This window comes from Choloepus didactylus, chromosome 11 (assembly GCF_015220235.1).
Source record: "Choloepus didactylus isolate mChoDid1 chromosome 11, mChoDid1.pri, whole genome shotgun sequence".
NCBI classification, from domain to species: Eukaryota; Metazoa; Chordata; class Mammalia; order Pilosa; family Megalonychidae; genus Choloepus; species Choloepus didactylus.
Window position 1 is genome coordinate 85754498 of NC_051317.1, and position 18775 is coordinate 85773272.

Below are 18775 nucleotides of genomic sequence, written 5' to 3' on the forward strand. Positions count from 1 at the left end.
TAGAGCCTACCTTCATTACCATCTCTCAGGTGGACTAGTATAATGTCCCCACACTAAGTCTTCCTGTCTCCCATCTCCACAGTGCTGTAAGAGTGATCCTTCCCAAATGAAAATTCAGGCATGCTTCTGCCCCCATCAAAATACTGTACTATCTTAGGTTGGGTTCCACCAGAAGTAGACCTTGAGATAAGAATTAACACCCAAATTGTTATTTGAGAAGTGATCCCAGAAAGCAAATGTAGGGGAGTATAGAGGAGTGGCAGGGATGGGAAGGATGTCATTACCGCTGTATTAATGATGAAATATCTGCTGCGGGCAACTGGAGCTCAATCCCAGTGGGGACCTCTGGAAGACGGTGTAGAACATGCTACAGAGTTGCCCCACCCTAGGAGCAAGGAAGCTGAGATACTTATCTATCGTTGTATCAGGACAGCTCTCATGGGTGTTAATTCCGATATTTCCATCCAGACTCCCACACAGACAGAGAGCAATTCTGTGGGCCAGAGTAAGTTCTCAGAGTGAGTCACTGGGACTTGTAGTAAGAAGTCCCAGGCTTATAGAGGAACAGTAACTGCAGAGGCAATATAAAAGGCGCACTGACAGCATCTGCCACTAAATCCTTCCAAGGCTTCTGATAGACTTTAGGATAAAATCCCAATGCCTTTGGGCAACCTATAAGACATTCCATGATCTGTCCCCTGCTTTCTTCTCCAGCATCCATCACTTGCATGCTTTCACCCTATCAACTTACCAATGGTTCCCAAAACACACAGTGCTATTGCCGTCTCTGTGTTTTGCACTTACTATTCCCTCTTCTTGGAATGCCCACCTCTACTTTCCAACCCCTGTTCCCATCTTCTTGGAATAAGTAACATATCAACAAGATACAGCTGGTGAATCTCCTCCTCTATCAAGGTTTCTTCAAGTCTTTGCACTTCAACTTTGTGCCACTGCCCTGCATTGTATCTCTCTCTTCTATCAAACTGCACTGAAGTTATTTGTCCATGAGTCTGCACCAGCCTGCCAGAGTGTGAACTCCTGACAAATGAGTACTATGCTTGACTTATCTCTGCTCCCCAGCACCAAGCCCAATGCAAGGAAGAGAAACAATTGGAAAAATACCAAATGATTCCTGAAAGGTCTATAAATCATATAAAATAAATAATATATTCCTGTCAATTAATAGCGCAAATAAAACCTAGACCAAAAGAAAAATGGGAGGAGAACTATAGTAATTTTCCCTTAAATACAGACTTTATAAAAAATTGCTAACTAGGGATGCCTTTCCCTACATATGAGCTATGAATGAATTTGGTTCACCCTGCCCCAGGTTGTTTAGCTAGATGCCCCTTTATTGGCACTGATTTCCTTAAAGGGAATCTAATGTTTAAAAGACACTGACAGGGAGCTCCTGATAATATGTCCTCAACATATTGACTCACAGATGTTTTGTGACCAAATTCCAACCTCTCACACTCAGGTTCTTCATGTGCCTGACAGCAAGCTGCTTTCCACAGATCCCAATTAAATGAGAAACAAGGGCAATAATTAGCCTCCTAAGACCTGCTTTGTGGGCCCTCAGGGTCACTTACATCTGTCTCCCCAGCTGAGCTGTCCCTGCAAGAGATCTCTGCCTCTGTCAAAGCAGCATGGGGTAGAGAGTAATTCTGCTCAACTTTGACTGAATTCATCACAAGCAACTTATTTATATGCAAATGTACCCAGATCTGAATAATGATTCAATTCAGATTCTGGGGATTTTTTTTTGGAGACGGGAGAGACTGAAAAGAAGGGACTGATGAGCTGTATTTCCAGAGACCATTTTGTTCAACCAAAATTGGCTTAACTCCCATTGACGTAAAAAACTAAACAATTATAAATATGTTTGATCTGGGATCCTGTGACACAGTTTGTGCTGGGCAACTGTTGCTTGAGATTTTGCAATTCATTGATCACTGTCGCCATGGCTGATGGAAACTAAATTGCCTTCAATCCATGCGGAAGTGATTTCTACTTTTATTCTCCTGCCCCTCCCTATCTTTCTAGTTTCACAATGGGAAAGGAAAACAACCACAGTGGATGTTCTTTGATGAACGTTTTAACATCTGTGTTTTGAATTTTACCCAAACCAACACTGAGAGTCTTTAATCTACAATGATAGAGATCTACAAACACTGTAACAAAGAAGGAATCTTGAAACATTTTTCTCATAAATCAGGTTTATATTTATGTTTAATTTCATATTTTCAGTCCTACTGCAGGCAGCCGAGGAGTTGCTACTCAAAATGTTTTGTTGACCTCATAAGAAACTATGTAAACAGAATTTGTACCCCAATGACACCAATGCTGAAGCCAGTGTTCATGTGCTTCTATAATTTTGTGACATTTTGTGTATATGCTTCCAATCCCTTGTGATGAGGAGCAGAGTTTTGCTTTGGTGTAAACTGATCTTTGCAAGCTCTGTGTCTTCTAGTTCCTCTCCACTGACTACCAACCTAAAGATAACAGAGGGTGAAAACGTCATGCAGAGGAGACTGTACTGAATAACCTTTTCTTACTCTAAAGCATACTTGGTAGTTTCTCAGGTGTCCATGTCCTAGAGTTGCTGTATAGGTAAAATCTTGTCCTGAAAGGTTTGAGCTACCCAATCAAGCAATCCCCAAAGGATAGCGACAGCTAACATTTAATTCAACAAATATTCATTAAGTACTTCCTAGGGGCAAATTATTACTTTTCTAAGCACATTCACCTCTTTTTCTTTCTTTTTTTTTTTTTTTTATCTCAACATTTCTTTGAGGAAAGGAAGCACAGGATTTTAATCCATATTTTGCCAAGAAACATATAGAGAAGTTTTATACTTTATCCAAAGTCAAAGAGAAGGTCTATGAAAGGGCTAGAATAAAACACAAGTCTAATAACAGAAAGCTGAGTGTCCTTTCCCTCATCCTTCCCTAAGTTTATGCTAAATTCCACTTTATAAGAGTGGTGGAAAGAGAGTCTGATCACAGAGGTTCTCAACTTGGGGTCTATATGCTGATGGTTGAAGACAGGAGGTCACTGGACCTCCTGAAATTGTATTCAAAAGGTTGGAATATGTGCATTTTTCTTGGGAGAGGATCAATAAATGGTTAAGAATGATTTTAACTATATTATTTATATTACATATACTTCAAACACCAAGGCGTCTTCAATCATGCATGAAACCTGATATTTCTCATTCCTGTAAGCTAAAATATACTTTACTGCATGCATAACAAGCTACCTCAAAACTTAGTATTTTAAAATAACCACCATCATTTATTTTAATCCCAAACCTGCAATTTGGGCATGGCTCGGCAGGCACAGCTCATCTCTCCCCATGCAGTGTCCACTGGAGGACCTACTTCCAAGATGGCTCTCTCAAGGCTACTGTATCCTCTCCATATGGGCCCCTCCCACTGGGTAAGTTGGGCTTCCTCACAGCATGGTGACTGGGTCCCAAGAGTGAGCTCTTCAAGAAACAGAAAGTGCAAGCTACCAATTTCTTAAGGCCTGCATCCAGAAACTGGCACGGTGTCACTTCTACCACATTGTGTTGATCAAGCAGTCACAAGAGGATTCAAGGGGAAGAGACACAGACCCTACTTGATGGGAAGAGCCACCAGCTACACACATCTAAGGGACATTTTTTCTCTCCCTGAGGTTTGCCACATTATCTTCTCTCTTTTTTCTCTTTATTTCTTTCTCTTTCTTTCCTTTTCTGTCTCTCTCTTTCTCTCTTTCTTGCTCTCTTTCTTTCTATCTACCTTTCTTTCTTTCTTTTTTATTGAAAATCTTTTATTGGCCTTTTGGAATTTGAAATTTGAAATTGAATTTACTTGCCTGAAAGGTTAATGCCATCATACTTCTGCTGGAACCAGCACATGGCCTCCTCTTTGCTGATAACGTGCTTGGCCCCAATGCAGCCTGTCCTACGCTTCTTGTCTGTGATGCTGAAACCTGGCCTACCCTGCACCACAAAGAAGTCCAGGTTGTAGATACCAATGCTTGGGTCATATCTGATCCCCAGATGATACATTCCTGGATCCCAATGTTTCCAGTATCTGAGAAGGTATTTTTTCTTAACTTGTACTCCTGCACATTAAGACCTTTCTCCAAGATTTCCTCTATTTTAGCCCCAAGGATACTTCAGTGGATGGCAATCTTTTCATTTCTCCTAATGTCAAAGGATCTGATGGTGCATCTAGCTTTGGATAATACTGGGGTCTGGCCTGGGAGCTGCTCCAACACTTTAGCTGACCGGGTGAACCTGTCTCTACATTCCCCCATGCAGATGTTGAGGCAGAGCTTGCAGATATGAAGTTCCTGCATGGGGTTCTCCTTTTCACTCTGATCCTGTGCCAGGAGGGAAAACAAGCTCTTGCAGTTCTTGTATTTCCATTTTCTAGGTAAGTCTGTAGCTGATTCAACCTACTACTGCCAATTGCCTGCCCCTTTCTGGTCACACCTGGTTCCTTCTTGGCTCTAGGTGTGCATCTTTCACAGAGCATGAGACACTTTGCGTAGTCTGCTTGGTTAAAGAAATGCTAGACAATAGCTTTAGTGGGATAGTGGTTGTGAGTTCTGTCTAAAGATAGAGGGATAACATTTATTTGGGGGGGGCTATATTAGATATGAGCAATGTGAAGCAAGAAAAATTGACTGCCCTTTTCCAACATCCTGCAAGTGCTGGTTGGGTTTAGAGCATCTCCAATTCTGCCTGTTTCCAGTCACTAACCAACCACACTACCCTTTGAGAAGTAAAAGTTATTCAAAATTCCAAGGAAATGCCAACTAGTACTTACATTATTTGCATCACTTTCCCCATTCTGTTTCTTAACTCAAATGACTGGGCCATAAAATTGGTTATCTGCACTAAAAAATTCTTAGATACTATCTTCCTCGGGCTCCCTCAAGCAGAACTTTGGAAACTGTCAGCTTTCACTCTGCAGCAGAAATAATAAAGGAGGGCTAGCAGCAAGAAGAGGATGTTCTAATACTAAGTCTGAGGGGTCTATAAGATACTATTCATCACATCAACCAAGCACCCAGGACATTTGGCCTACATTCTCACCTACCTTCTCTCTCCCATCCACCAGCATCCCAGCATCCTCCATCTTCAGGGCCTCTGTTCTTCCCTCTGTTTGGAACCAATTTCCCAAAGACAGCCAGAAGGCTTAATCCCTCACATCCTCCAGGCCTTTACTTACATGTCATCTTCTCAGTAAACCTGTCCTGGCAGCCCCATCTGAAATTTGCAAACTGACACACATGCATGCACACATACACATACACATATACTTCCTATCAACCTTCTCTGCCTTATATTTTCCTTATCACAAAACACTAATAGATTACATATTTTACTTATCCTATTGCTTGCCTATTCGCCCTTCTAGAATGATAGTTTCATGAAGGCAGAATTTTTTGTTTTGTTTATAATTAGGTCTAGAACAGTACCTGACACCAAGTAGATGGGCACTCAATATTTGTTAATAAATAGTAGAATGAACAATTGACCCAACTTATACCTGCCCTATATGGTGTTTATAAAGAATTCCCAGATACATTATCTCCTTTGAAAGTGAAGAGCTGTAGATCTGGCTCTAATGGCCACCCCACCTGTATTAGTTTGGCTGCTATAACAAACTACCACCAGCTTGGTGGCTTAAAACAACACAGATGTATTTCTGATAGTTCTGTAGGTCAGAATTCTGACACAGGTCTCACTGGGCTAAAACCTAGGTGTTGGCAGGGCAGCATTCCTTTCTGGAGGCTCCAGGAGAGAATCTGTTTTCTTGCTTTTTTCAACTTCTAGAGGCCAGCTGCCTTTCTCAGTTTGAGGCCCTTTCCTTCTATATTCATATCCAGCAATGACACGTCTCTCTGATCATTCTTCCAGTCACATCACCCTCTCTCTTTTTCTACCTCCTTCTTTTTTTCATTTTTTTTATTGAGATTGTTCACAAACCATACAATTTTCCAAAGATCCAAAGTGTACAATCAATTGCTCATGGTACCATCATACAGCCGTGCATCCATCAACACAATTTTTTTTCAATTTTTAGAACATTTTCATTACTCCAGAAAGGAAATAAAGACAAAAAAAGGAAACTCAAATACTCCCATACCCCTAACCATCCCCTCTCCATTACTGATTCATAGTTTTGGTATAGTACATTTGCTACTGTTGATGAAAGAATGTTAAAATACTACTAACTGCAGTATATAGTTTGTAATAGGTATATATATATTTTTTTCCTATATGCCCTTCTATTATTCACTTCTAGTTATAGTACCATACATTTGTTCTAGTTCATGGGAGAGATTTCTAATATTTGTACAGTTAATCATGGACATCGTCCACCACAAGTTTCACTGTTTTATACATTCCTATCTTTTAACCTCCAACTTTCCTTCTGGTGACATACGTGACTCTGAGCTTACCCCTTCCACCACCTTCACACACCACTCAGCACTGTTAGTTTTTCTCATAATGTGCTACCATCACCTCTGTCCATTTCCAAACATTTAAGTTCAACCTAGTTGAACATTCTGCACACAATAAGCAACCACTCCCCATTCTTTAGCCTCATTCTATACCCTGATGACTTATATTTCATGTCTATGAGTTTACATATTATAATTAGTTCATATCAGTGAGACTCTGCACTATTTGTCCTTATGTGGCTGTCTTATTTCACTCAATGTAGTGCCCTCAAGGTTTCTTCATTAACCCTTTTTTTTTAAAGATGGTTTTGTTCACACACCATACATTCCATCCTAAGTAAACAATCTCGTTGGTTCCTGCATAGTCACGTATTATGTATTCAGCACCATTGCCACTATCCATATAAGGACATCTCCATTTCTTCCACAAAGAAGAAGGAAGAGTCAAAGAAGGTAGAGGGACAAAATAGAGAGAGAGAGAGAGAGAGAGAGAGAGAGAGAGAGAGAGAGAGAGAGAGAGAGAGAGAGAGGAGAGAGAAACATGACAGCTAGAAAGCAACAAAAGGAAAGACAGCATTAAACTAAAGTAGAATAAAGAGTCAGACAACATCACAGTGCCAGGAGTCCCATACCCTTCCCCTATGTCCCTCCCCCCATATGCATTTAGCTTTAGTAACATTGCCTTTGGTTATATTAAAGGAAGCATAATACAATTTTTCTGTTAATTATAGTCTCTAGTTTGCATCAATTGTATTTTTCCCCCAATCCCACCCTATTTTTAACACCTTGCAATGTTGACATTCATTTGTTCTACCTCATGTAGAAACATATTTGTACCTTTTATTACAAACAGTGAGCACCCTAGGCTTCCCTGAGTTACACAGTCCCAGTCTTTATCCTTCGTCTTTTGTTCTGGTGTCCCACATGATCCCAGCCTTCCTCTTTCAACTATACTCACAGTCATCCTTGTTCAGTGTACTTACATTGCTATGCTACTATCTCCCAAAATTGTTTGCCAAACCTCTCACTCCTGTCTTTTCCTTTCTGTCTGTAGTGCTTCCTTTAGTGTTTCCTGTAGAGCAGGTATCTTGTTCCTAAACTCTTGTCATTGTCTGTTTGTCTGAGAATATTTTAAGCTCCCCCTCATATTTGAAGGACAGTTTTGCTGGATATAGGATTATTGGTTGGTTGTTTTTCTCTTTCAGTATCTTAAATATATCACCCTTTTTGCCTCCATAGTTTCTATTGAGAAATCTGCACATAGTCTTATCAGGCTTCCTTTGTATGTGATGGATCGCTTTTCTCTTGCTGCTTTCAGGATTCTCTCTTTCTCCCTGATGTTTGATAATCTGATTATTTAGTGTCCTGGTGTAGGCCTATTCAGATCTATTCTGTTTGGGGTATGCTGCACTTCTTGGATCTGTAATTTTATGTCTTTCATAAGAGAAGGGAAATCTTCATTGATTATTTCCTCTATTATTGCTTCTGCCCCTTTTCCCTTCTCTTCTCCTTCTGGGACACCAATGACATGTGCATTCCTGATTTTCGTTTTGTCCTTAAGTTCCCAGAGATGTTGCTCATATTTTTCCATTCTTTCCCCTATCTGTTCTTTTGTGTGTAGCCTTTCAGGTGCCTTGTTCTCCAGTTCCTGAGTGTTTTCTTCTGCCTCTTGAGACCTGCTGTTGTATGTTTCCATTGCGTCTTTCATCTCTTGTGTTGTGCCTTTCATTTCCATAGATTCTGTCAGTTGTTTTTTCAAACTTTCGATGTCTACCTCATGTACGCCCAGTATTTTCATTACATGCTTCATCTCTTTTGCCATATCGTTCCTTAACTTTTTTAATTGACTTAGTGTTAGTTGTTTAAATCCCTGTATCTCATCTGAAGTGTAAGTTTGTTTCTTTGACTGGGCCATAACTTCGTTTTTCTTAGTGTAGGTTGTAGTTTTCTGTTGTCTACGCATCTGGTTTCCTTGGTTACCCCAGTCAGGTTTTCCAGACCAGAATGGGCTCAGGTCTTGGAAGAAGGGCATAATATCCTGTTTCCCTGAGGGTGTCTTAGAAGATTGGTACATCCTGTGAGGCCTTAAGTCACTGTGCTTTTCCACCCAGCACGTGGCACCTATCAGCCTGTCATTCCAGACTGGTGTAAGGAGGTGTGGCCTGTGGCTGTTTTCCCCCAGACTCTGGGGTACAGTTCTGAATGGAGGGTGGGTAGTAGAGCTAGGCCCCACCTCTTTCCTCTTAGGGAAGATACCCCCCCCTAGGGAGAGGTCATTAGCATTTGAATAGTCTCTCTGCTTGTGCTGTCTCCTCCCTTGTCTGGGTCAGAGCACTGGGAACTGAAAATGGCTGAGGCTTTCTCCGGTGTGCCGAAAAAGAGACAGAAAGCCCACTTCAGGGCCAGTCCACGGCCACCCTCCGGTTCTCCAGGGTCAGTCATCACCAAAAGCCTCTGTCTGCTTATTGGGGATTCATAGCTTGTACTGAGCAGTCCACGCTTGTTAATTAAATCCCCAGTTGGAGCTCAGCTAAGCTATTTGCTTGCTGGGAGAGTGCTGCTCTCTAGTACCATGAGGCTTTGCAGTTTGGCCATGGGGGGAGGAGGTTCCCAGCTTGCATCCACAGTTTTTACCTACAGATTTTATGCTGCAATCTCAGGCATTCCTCCCAATTCAGGTTGGTGCATGATGAGCAGACAGTCACGTTTGTCTCCCTGCAGGTATTCCAGATTATTCACTTGTTGTTCCTGGTTGTTTATTATTTGTTCCAGGGGGACAAACTAGCTTCCACTCCTCTCTAACCTTCTCATGGTGAGCTTTTTACAGGTGTATCCAGAACCAAGGAAGGGCAGCCACCACATGCCAAACCATGCTGGTGGAGTGGGACTCATCACCCTATTTTAAGATCAGCTAATTAGCAACCTTAATTCCCCTTTGTCCTATAACATAACATATTCACAGGTTCTGCAGATGAGGATGTGGATATCTAGAGGTGACCATTATTCTGCCTACCACACCATTCTTGAGCAACTTAAGAAGAGATCAGACCTCTTCCATCAATTTCACTTCATTCATCCTTGTTGGGGTGTAGTAGAGACTTACTGCACTTCGAGGCAGGAGATGTCCATTCAAGATCCCCTCTAAAATGACTGATCTTATAACCTGAGACAACTACTTCAATCACAGTAACTGAGACCCTGTTTTCTCAACAGAGAAATTGAAATAACGTAACTTATTAGCAGGCTTATTGTGAGGATTAAATATGGTAATGCTTATGAAGGTTCTATAAATGTCAAACTCCATACAATGTAAGGTATTGTTATTATGATAGAGAACTCTGGCATCAAAGATATCCTTACTTCGTACTGCAGTTGGTTTTGATTGTTTCCCTCCTTGAAAGAACTCACAAAAACTATCACTTGCATATTTTGGACAAAACAAAACTGAAACTGATAATGCCATCCACAGTTCAAGTCCTGTATTACCATTATTTGGTTTCCTGATGACAATATTATGCAGACAAACCAATTTTGAACCTGAATTTGACCTTTCCTATTTAAAGTTTCTTTATATATTAGCCCACTCCCCGCCCCCCAAAAAAAGAAAAGGAAAAAAAAAAAAAAAAAAAACATTGAGAAGCAGGTAATCCTCACCTTTATTTGATAATCAGAGAAAAAAACATTATAGTTATTTGCATAATATATTTCCTCTAGGCTCCCGTTCCAATTTTCTAATGCTGCCGTTATGCAAAATACCAGAAATGGATTGGCTTTTATAAAGAGGGTTTACTTGATTACAAAGTTACAGTCTTAAGGCCATAAAGTGTCCAAGGTAAGGTGTCAACAATAGGGTACCTTCACTGAAGGATGGCCAATGGCATCTGGAAAACCTCTGTTAGCTGGGAAGGCATGTGGCTGGTGTCTGCTTGCTCCTAGGTTGTGTTTCAGCTCCTCTCTCAGCTCCTGTGCATTCTTCAAAGTGTCCCTTGTGGCTGCAGCTCCTCCAAAATGTCACTCTTAGCTCCTTCTGTCTGTGAACTCTTTTCATAGGACTCCAGTGATTCAATTAAGACCCACCCTGAATGGTTGGGGTAATGTCTTCATGGAAATTATCCAATCAAAGTTCTTGCCCACAGTTGATTGAGTCACATCTCCATGGAAACAATCAATAGGTTCCAAACTAATCAACATTAATACATCTGCCTTCACAAGATTGCATCAAAGAACATGGTATTTTCTGGGGGACCTAATATATACAAACCAGTACAGCTCCTTAAGGGAGAAAAAATGTGTCTTATTCATTTTTGTAACTTTAGTGCCTAGAACTTTGCCTAGAAGAGATGCCCGGTGAATATTTGTTAATACAAGAGTTAATACATTAATAATTAGTTAGTTTGTTAAGTAGAGATACAGAGTTTAGTAATATGACCATGCTGCCTAAATGCAGTTATAAATCCCACTCCACTTTCATTTTCCAGTCTCTTATTAATCTCATGGTCTTAGTTTGCCAGGGCTGTTACAACAAACACCACACACTGGTTGGCTTAAGCAATGGGAATTTATTATCTCATGGTTTTGGAGGTGCCAAGTCCAACATCACTGTATTGACAGGGCTTGCTCTCCCCGGAGTCTAGCATTCTGGCAATCCTCCATCATGTGGCCCTCTCTCTCTCCCTGTGTCTGCTCCACTGATTGCTACTGACTCCAGGCTTCTACTGCCTACCTGCATCTGAATCTTCTTTACATATAAGGACTACAGTCATATGAATTAAGGCCCACCCTGATCCAATTTGGCCTCATCTAAATAGGTCTGCAAAAACCCTATTCACAAATGAGTTCACATCTTAACTAATGATAACATCTTCAAAGGTCAGATTTACAAATGATTTGCACAGGAACAGAGGTTAGGACTTGAACATTTCTCTTGTGGGGGGCGTGATTCAGTATCTAACCCTGAACTTGGGGTTCCTGACACAAGGAGAAACAGGACTATGTCTGGTTTCCAGAAAGTCACTAAAAGCTTTCTCTTTAAAGCAACTTTTTTTTTAAATTTTATTTTGAAATAAATTCAAACTTACAGGAACAGTTGCAAAAACAATACAAGCCCCATATACAGAACTCCAGCATACCCCAACTCCCCTCCCCTGATACCCCGAACCACCAACTTTAACATCCTGTCACACCACCATTTCTTTCTTTCCCTCCCTCCCTCCCAGCTTCCCTCCCTATCTATCATCTGTCATCTACTGCTCTGTCTTCTGATCATAGGAGAGCAGGCTGCACACATCCTTGAACAAGCAATATAACTCACATATACATTTCCCATGAACAAGAACATTCTTTTATGCATTCCCTTTAAGCGCAGCTAAGAAGTTCAAGAAATTCTACATTGATACAAAGCTTACATTTTATATTTCCTTTTTTTTTTTTCTTATGTCCCAGCTGTGTCCCTTTGAGCCTCCTCTCCTCCATCCTCAGATCCCATCCAGGATCATTCTTGGCATTTAATTGTCATTATCTATTTAGACTGTCTTTTTTTTTTTTTTTTTTCAATTGTGGAAACATATATACAGCCTAAATCTTCCCATTCCAACCCTCCCTAGCATTCCATTAGTGGGATTAATCACATTTAGAATGTTGCAAAGCTATCACCTTCCCACCATCCATTACCAGAAATTTCCCTTCACCCCAAACAGAAACCCTATACTCATTTCTTAACTCCCCATTGCCTCTTCCCCCACTTCTTGTAACCCATACTCCACTTTTCATCTCTATGGTCATATTCTCTGATACTTTCTTTGTGTTTACCATGGGGCTTAAATTTAACCACTTAAGTCTATAACAGTCTTGTTTTTCTTTGATACCAACTTAACTTTGATAGGACATATAAACAATGTTCCTTTACTCCACCATTCCCCCACCTTCATGTAGTTCTTATTAAAAATTACATATTTTACATTGAGTCCAAAACCACTGATTTATCATTACAGTTTATGTATTTTAGATCCTGTAGGAAGTAAATAGTGGATTTACAAATCAAAAATACAGTGGTATTGGTATTTATATTTACCATGTGATCTTTACTAGAAATCTTTATTTCTTCATGTAGTTTTAGTCAATTGTTTAGTGTCCCTTCCTTTCAGCCTGCTCAATTCCCTTTAGCATTTCTTATAGGACTGATCTACTGGTGATGAAGTCCCTCAGCTTTTGATTATCCGGGAATGTTTTCATCGTCCCCTCATTTTTCCCTCCAGTTGTTTGTGAATTTTCTAAGTCTCTGATGGTTATTGACTTCTATTTATATTCCATTGTGGTCAGAGAATGTGCTTTGAATAAATTCAATTTTTTTTTTTTTTTAATTTAGTGAGGCTTGTTTTATGTCCTAGCATATGGTCTGTTCTGGAGAAAGATCCATGATCACTATAAAAGAATGTGTGCCCTGGTGATTTGGGATGGAATGTTCTATATATGACTGTTAAATTTCTCTGTATCTCTCTCTCCTTTCTTTGTTTCTCTGTCGGTAGGGCTCCCTTGAGTATCTGAAGTAGGGAGGGTCTTTTATTAGCAAAATCTCTCAGCATTTGTCTGTCTGTGAGAAATTTAAGCTCTCCCTCAAATTTGAAGGAGAGTTTTGCTGGATAAAGTATTCTTGGTTGGCAATTTTTCTCTCTCAGAATTTTAAATATGTCATGTCACTGCCTTCTCGCCTCCATGGTGGCCACTGAGTAGCCACTACTTGGTCTTATGTTGTTTCCTTTGTATGTGGTGAATTGCTTTTCTCTTGCTGTTTTCAGAACTTGCTCCTTCTCTTCAGTATTTGGCAGTCTGATCAGAATATGTCTTGGAGTGGGTTTATTTGGATTTATTCTGTTTGGAGTTCGCTGGGCATTTATGCTTTGTGTATTTATATTATGTAGAAGGTTTGGGAAGTTTTCCCCAACAATTTATTTGAATACTCTTTCTAGACCTTTACCCTTCTCTTCCCCTTCTGGGACACCAATGAGTCTTAAATTTGGACATTTTATTTTATCTATCATATCCCCGAGATCCATTTCGATTTTTTCAATTTTTCCCCCTTCTTTCTTTTGCTCTTTCATTTACTGTTCTGTGGTCCTCGAGGACGCTGAGTCATTGTTCAACTTCCTCTAATCTTGTACTATGAGCATCCAGAGTCTTTTTAATTTGGCCAACAGTTTCTTTTATTTCCATAAGATCTTCTATTTTTTTATCTACTCTTGCAATTTCTTCTTTATGCTCTTCTAGGGTCTTCTTCATGTCCTTTATATCCTGTGCCATGTCCTTGTTGTTTGATTTTAGTTCTTTGATTAATTGTGCCAAGTATCGTGTCTCTTCTGATCTTTTGATTTGGGTGTTTGGGTTTGGGTTCTCTATATCATCTGGTTTTATCATATGCTTTAAGATTTTCTGTTGTTTTTGGCCTCTTGGCATTTGCTTTACTTGATAGTGTTCTTTCAGGGTCTATAAAATACCAGTCTCTAATTTGTCAGATCTACAAGCTTGGTGGCGTACACTTTCTCTAACTAACCAGCAGATGGCATCCGTGAGTTACCTATTCTCCTCAAGTCAGTTCTCCCCAACTTTGTCTTTGTGGTGTGTGGGGGTCTGGTTCTTGTGGCGTTCAATTGGCGCACCAAGTTTGGGTGTGTTGTTGGTGCTGTCCGCCCTGAATGTGGGGCGTTGTGTCTAAGCGGTTAGGGAGGGAGGGCAGCTTTAATAATCAAACCTCCTGGGTGTTCTTGGAGACTTAAGGCTGTTGCAAGAGTCCAAGCCTTCATCTCAGTCCCGCCACAAATTGTCTCTGCCGCTGACCCAGAAGTCCCTGGCACTGGCGTAGGATCCCTGGGACTTCCAAGCGGGTCCCCCTTCTCAGCTGTGCTCTTCCAGGACCCCTGCTGAGGGAAGGTTGCACCATGTCACATGTGTACCAGCCATCCAGGGAAGCCCTGAGCCGCTGGGTCATGCAGGGACGTTCCCAGCCTGCTGTAAAGATGGTTGAATGGGGCGTGTTAATTTCCCCCTCTTCGCACAGCTCCGCCTTCCCAGCTCTGGGACAATTAGCTCTTGGTGCCCTAAAGGCCACTGTCCACGGCCGATATTGTGGTGTGTGCATGGTGCTACAGGAGCCACTCCCCGTCACACTGGGACCCTTGGCGCAGCTCTGGGCTATGGGTCCGGCCCTGGGCAGGAGTGTCCCCAGCCCACCAGGGAGATGGCTGCAAGGGGTGCAGTTTCTTTCTCCTTTTGGCTCCCTTCTGCTCCCCTGGCCCCAAGACAATCAGCAACAGGTGTGGGAAGGGCTATCCTGCACACCAGACACCGAGGTGTTGGCCCAGCCCGCTCCTGCCATGCTTCACTGCACAGTTCTCACCATTGTATCCGCAGTCAGTCTCCAGTTCTGTTTTGTTTTTTAAAAAAAGAACCAGTCCATCTCCAAACACCAACCCACAGTTTCCCCACACCACAGCATGGCCACCAGACTTGCAGCCAGCTCACTCACTCATTTCAGAATGCAGACTCCCGGTTTCACCAAATGCACAGTTCCTGTGGATTTAGCAGACCTTGTCCGGCTGGTGCATTGCTGGAACTGGTGTCCTGGGTCACTTTCTGGCTTTTATCTAGTATTTTTCACAGAGGTGTTTTTTTGCCCTGTCTTACCTAGCCACTATCTTGGGTTCTCCTAAAGCAACTTTTTAAAATGGGGAATGCCAGCCTCCAATTTATGCTCCTAATCCCAACTTTCACAATCAAATGTTTCTTCTGAAAGTTCCCCCAAGAAGACTACTTCAGGGAAGATTTTGAACTTCTTACTCAAGTAAAAAAGCGAAGACCTGAAAAGTATTTAACAGAGTACTTCCCCTAAGGTAGACGTAACCATTGCTTTTATGGAGCCAGGGGAGAATTTCATTGAGGCTGAAAACATTCTTAGCAGACAAGGATCTGGTTGTGAACCTCCGGGATTCTGATGGACCTTGCCGGAAGGAGGGCTCATAACACAGGAGTTGGTAGATGATGAATGACACACCATCTGATAAGTTCTAATAAATCAAGGATTTACACAAATCCCAGAACCTGCTTTTTTGGGCTCAAGGTACAACCAATTTAAACCTCCACAAAATGAATGCTTCACCTATTGGAACAACTTCATAAGAAGGAAATGGATGCTGGTGCCTTGAAGTGTCCATATTCTGCAGGCTTTCTAATTTGTCAGGATGGGACAAAGGCTTTTCAAAGCTGAGAAAGCCTTTGAGACTTGCACATCTGTGTCCAGTATTTGGAGAGGGGGAGAGGAGGAGGAAATTAGAGTAACATTTTTCCCCAACAAGCTAGAAGTTTATTAAAAGGACCCTGTGACTCACCCAGTACAATTACAAAATCCTGCTAATGTGAGCAAGAGATTTAAAGGAACAAGAAATGTTTGGAATGAATGTCCCTTAAAATACATTTGGAAAGAGGACTTGGCAATGTGCATTTTGCTGGCAATAGAAAATTGCAATTCCAACAATTAATGTCACAATAATCATTTTGCCAAACCCACAGAAAAGATATCTGGATTCACTCAAACCTAATACTGCAGGGGCATCATTTAAAAATATTTCCACTTTTGGGTACCTGCTAAACATTAGAGACAGTCAGGTAAGCAATAAAGTCTTGGCAGCAATGAATGGCTAGTCTGTTTTTCTTCATCAGCCTACCATAGAATTTGGTGGGGAAAAAGTAGTTTCACAGTAAAAGTTAGTTTAACTCTTTTAGGGAAACAATTCACATGGTGAAAAAGAGAATTCATTAAATGTTTCCCTGAAAGGGCTACATTTCAATTACTTCCAGATGTACCTGAATTTTCTAAATCTATATACGTTTTCAGCAATATAATTTCTTCTTTGTTGTAGTATTAGAGCAAAAGATGAGGTAAGTTTCAGTCATCTAGATTTTCAACCAATCTTGTGTACATTAATTCAAATCTGTGATCCCCTAAATTTTCTGTAACAAACTCAGGGAACCATTATACACAAACTAAGTAAATATCTCCAGTCTCCAGTTACCAAATTGGTATAGCCTATTCACATATTTTTAAGGTCTCTCTTGGACAGCAGCAATGGCAGTGCTTTGGCAGAGCCCATGAATCTCTGCTCACCTGGAGCTCTCCACACCTTGCTTTGGGGCAACCACTTGGTCTAAGGCAAGAACCAACTCACCACCCCAGAGAATTTCTTCAGAGAAACAAACCCTCTCACATCCCCACCTTCAGGGCAGTTCCAAAACCCAATGATTTTTAAGGCTTAATCGCAAAACCTTTCCCAGTGCAACCTCTCAAGTTACAAGTACAGTGGGATGCTCTGGAACCAAATCCTGTTCAAGATAAGAGGTGATCGTCAGGTCCCAGCAAATCCCCACCTGAGCTACAAGAATAGCATGCCTGTAGAAATCTGACAGCCTTCATCTGCTGAATAGCTCTTTTAAAATCAATCAACCAAAGACGGTTGATTATCCTGAGGTCTTTTTAAAATGTGAGGTCTTTTTTATTTTTTACTTTTTGAAGCTTGGCTTCTATTATTTAAGGTGGCCCATTCCTCAACAATGGTGCATAATTAGAGCTATTTATTATGACAGTCCATAGCTCCTGATAAAAGGCCATCTGCAACATTTTCAAATTAAGGATTTTTCCTACGAAGAACATTATTTTTAACAACATGAAATATTGAGGCTTTGTAAGGGAAATGTAATCAAAGACCACAACACAAAATTCCATTATCTATGGTGTCTGGTTTTGCCTCTGCTTTCTCAATTTAGAGAGGAAGAACTAGAAGTAAATGCAATAAGTAGTGAGGCATAAAGGATGAGAGAATGGAATTGCTGAGTTAGATTGCTAAAATCTCAAGAGCAAAGATGGTGCCTTTTCTTCCTCTTTCTCTGGTGTCTGCAAAACACAGTATATAATTTAATGCCCTACAGTGTGCCACCGTTACTACAGGGTAGTAGTACTAATTTTTCAATATTAAAAGAAGGCAAAAAAAAAAAAAAAAACAACAAGCCAAACTCCCCTTCAGAACCTCCCACCTCTACTTTGCTTGGGGATGCCTTCAGCACCCCTTTACTCTGCTTGGCTGCCCATACCATTTCACTCCACCTCTCAAAACCACAACCCCCAGACTTGGTCATCACCACTGATAGGCCACCACCTAGAACTGTACAGGTTGTTTACTGCACAAAGTTACCCTGCTGAAGAAGGCAAAAGAGAGCTGAAATCCAGCCCACAGTTATCCAAGAGAATCATCTGGGAAGGCCTCCTCTTTGTCAATAGCTCTGAGAACACCAAAGCTCTGTGTCCTGCTTGCAGGGTGGCACCTAAACAAAGGAGGCAACATTCTTTTCTATTTTGTACAACATAACAATACTATCCATTGCCCATGTTTCCAGATCTTCACATTTGCTCTCCCCACAAAGGAGCAGACATGCTAAAATGGACTTGTCATATTCTATTTTACTCCTGGGCCTCATATCCTAGATGGTGCCATCTAATGGGAGTAGTAAAAATAAGCCTGCATCTAGTCAAATGTTCTCTGTCTCTTCAGTTAAAGATCAGGGAGGTAAAACGGGCTGAGGTTGCTCCCACTTGGGAAAAGACTCTGAAATACATTTCTCTTTGGCTTCTCCCCTCATTTTCTTGTCAGATCTTCCTTCCATGAGGCTGGAAAATAAGTCAGATGAGAGACCACTGCAACTGAGAAGAACTGGTACCTCTCTCTGGTTCCATCTTTGACTGACTCCTATTCAAGGAAGGCTTAGGAGATTTTGCTCCCAGGCTGAGAAACCATGGAATGGTGTCCACACCAGCTCTGTCTTAGACAGTAGTAAGAGGCATGATCCCTTGGTCTTAGGTTTGCTTCTGCTGACTTGCTGGCAAGTTCACCCTGGGCAGGCCTTTCCTCACCTTCAGAAGGGGAGCCTTCAAGAGTCAAGTTCAGACGTGGACTTAGGGCAGGGAGATGGTGTGGGGGGAAACAAAGAGGAACACTAGGGCTGCTTCCACTCTGATCCTCAACCCATTTTCTAGCCTAAACAGAAGTAGTTGGCCATGTGATCTAGTCTATTTTATTAGGATCCTACATTTAACACTATTACTCATAAAACTTTAAAATGTGCATTTCCCGGAATTCGTTGTTTCTGTATATTTTCTTCTCGGTAATATACTGAGTCAGTCAAATACAGGATCTAAATATTCAGGTTTCTTGTGTACTGACAACCACTCTCTCTTGTTCTCTCTTAATAGTTCTCTGTTATTATAATT

At 41.1% G+C, this 18775-nt stretch overlaps 1 protein-coding gene and 1 pseudogene across 5 annotated transcripts in view; both read right to left on the minus strand.

Moving 5' to 3' along the window:
• PDE4D (phosphodiesterase 4D) overlaps positions 1-18775 on the minus strand; it is a 1663062-nt gene that overhangs the window by 1535573 nt on the left and 108714 nt on the right. The gene's annotated exons all lie outside the window — the stretch shown is intronic.
• Positions 3854-4377, minus strand: LOC119506136 (annotated as a pseudogene).